The sequence below is a fragment of the Pteronotus mesoamericanus genome, unplaced genomic scaffold, assembly GCF_021234165.1.
Source record: "Pteronotus mesoamericanus isolate MK-2021 breed Mesoamerican mustached bat unplaced genomic scaffold, CSHL_Meso_final contig_44, whole genome shotgun sequence".
NCBI lineage: Eukaryota > Metazoa > Chordata > Mammalia > Chiroptera > Mormoopidae > Pteronotus > Pteronotus mesoamericanus.
In genome coordinates, this window is record NW_026555166.1 from 6,172,401 (window position 1) to 6,174,842 (window position 2,442).

Here is a 2,442-nt window from a genome sequence, read left to right on the forward strand (position 1 = left end):
CATTGAGAGGGTGAGATAGGCTTTGAAACATGAGTTCCTCATCTTCCGGGTGGTCAACAGATGCAAATAAACCACTCTCCTTTACATCCGCACCTTCCCCTCGAGTTGAGTTTCGGCTCTCATAGCAGCAGGCCGCCAGCCTTGCCTTCAGTTACACCTAAAAGATTCTCTCTGCTTCCTCCCAGGTAAGTCCTCCCTACCAGACTTACTGCCATTCTGATTTCTGCCACCACAGGGTAGTCTGCTTGTCTTTGAACGCCATGTAAATGGAATCATACAGGAGGTACTCTTCTGTGTCGAATGTCTGCGCTCAACATCGCATCTGTGAGATTTACCCTTGTGGCTGAAAGTAGAAATAATACTTTCAGGTGATAAATTTAGCAATGACAGATTTGCACATGGCCAAACATGTCTTTTACCGCTTTTCCCTCAGTCCTTTTATATATCATGCAAATATCATCTCTCATCTTCTTCTTTCAAAATACACAGCTGTACAAACGCGCACATAAAAGTTACAATTTTTTACAATTTAAATGTATTTTTTCCTAAGTGCAGAAGGAGTTACAGACGCCCATTTAAAATTCAAAATTCTAGCTTTGGGAATCTTTATGGCTCTCTTAAACACTAAGCTAGTCCACGGCCTGTGGCTTTTGGCCTGGCTCAGAAAAATGAATTGGATCAGTCACATTCTCCCTCTCAGGAATGTGGCCTCTAAAACTCAGAGGGAAGTTGCATTTGGTGGAGACACTGGTCCTGCTTGAACTGTGCGGGGCACCGCCTAGGCCCTCCTCTGGGACGGAAGGCTGTAATTCCCTAGCTGCCGGCCTTTTGGCCCCACTCAGGACAGCTCTCAGAGGCCAGCCCAGCTCCAGAGCTCCTCGTGGGGTTGGAGGAGGCCTATGTTGAGTCTGCATTGCTGCCCAATTTCTCCTACTGGCCACTCCTGCTTCTCCCTTCACCGCACGCCCACTCGAGCCTTAACCAGCGGGCACACCACAGGAAGCTTCCTGCTCGCTCATCTCCATCTCAGGGTCTCTTCCAGGGGACCAACCTGCCACACGGCGTATAAAGGAAGGATGACACATAAGTGTGCTTTGAACAGATCCTTCCCTTCTCACCTGGATGGGTCCTGTATCTTCTTCAGGGAGCCAGGGGGATGAAGCTCCTCCACTCCCTCCCCCGCCTCCACCCCGTACTTCTGCACTTTTGTCCTCCTGGAGAACTGCTTACCTGGCACTCAGGGTCCCCAAAGGACAAGTACGGCAGAGAGGCAAAGTCAGATCTAGTATTGTTACCAACATCGTTTAGTTAAATGTTGAGAAGGGGCGCAAAAGAGACTACACGTTGAGCCTAATAAACTGGGATGTAAGAGCCTGCTTGCTGCACCAGAAAACTACAGCTTTGCACACTCCAGGGGATCGTAGCTTTGCTCCGCCAAGGGGATTAACACTCCTCCCGACCAGATTGTTGGGGGTCACATGAGAAGGTGCTGGACTATCAAGGCCTGTCAGTCTAACTGGGGTTTGGACCTTACCCAAAGCCCACAAAAACTTGGGAAGCTGATTGGTCATTTTGGGAAAGCACCTGGCCCATCCCGAACGGAAGCTCCTCGTTATAAGCCCAGGAAAACAAGGAGCTCGCTCTCTGGCCCGCGAGCCACGCTCGCACGGTGTGCGCACCTGTTCTCTCCACCGCCCCCAGGAGGGAGCTGAATGCCACGGCGCAGCCGCGGACCGCGGCCGGAAACCCAGGCTCAGCCAGCCGGACGCTGGACTGGACTGGACTTGAATGTGGCACATAAGCTCTGGGTAGCAGCCCTGCTGAAGACAAGATTGGACTTTTTTCATGGTAAGATGGAGGGAGATGGGACATTGAGAATTTAGGAGGTAAACCCCCTTGATTATACATTATTAATAAACCATACCACATAGCCGCATCCTCCGGTGCTGGTCTCAGGAAATTGTTTTCCTTTAGACACCACAAGAACCCCACTTCCACTGCTAAAAGCATTCCCTGTCTGGGCCTTAGTTTCTTCAGCGGAAAAGCGGGTGTTTGCCAAGGCCTCTGCACTCCCTGCATTCTCCCACCACCCTCCTTTCCCCTCCACAGCCACACTTCCACCATCTGGTCTCCCCGCCTCAATTCACCCCCCACACTTCACCTAACAGCATTCGCCAGGGCTGTGGGGCGGGGCGCGGGGGGGCGGGGCGCCGCAGGGCGCAGGTTCAGAGGGGGTTGAGATTTTCCTGGGAAAATGGGATAAATGCCTGCTTTCCCAGTTAGCCATTCGGTGACACTTGTGTGGGAGCGCTGCTGCTGGTCGGAACACTTCAGCACAGTGAGCTTTCTGCGTCCCCATTTTAATCTAAAAAGGCCTAGATCTGTGAGTCTAACCCAGGGTCCTGCGGTTTCCCATTAGAGGTACCGCGCACTCACGCCCCG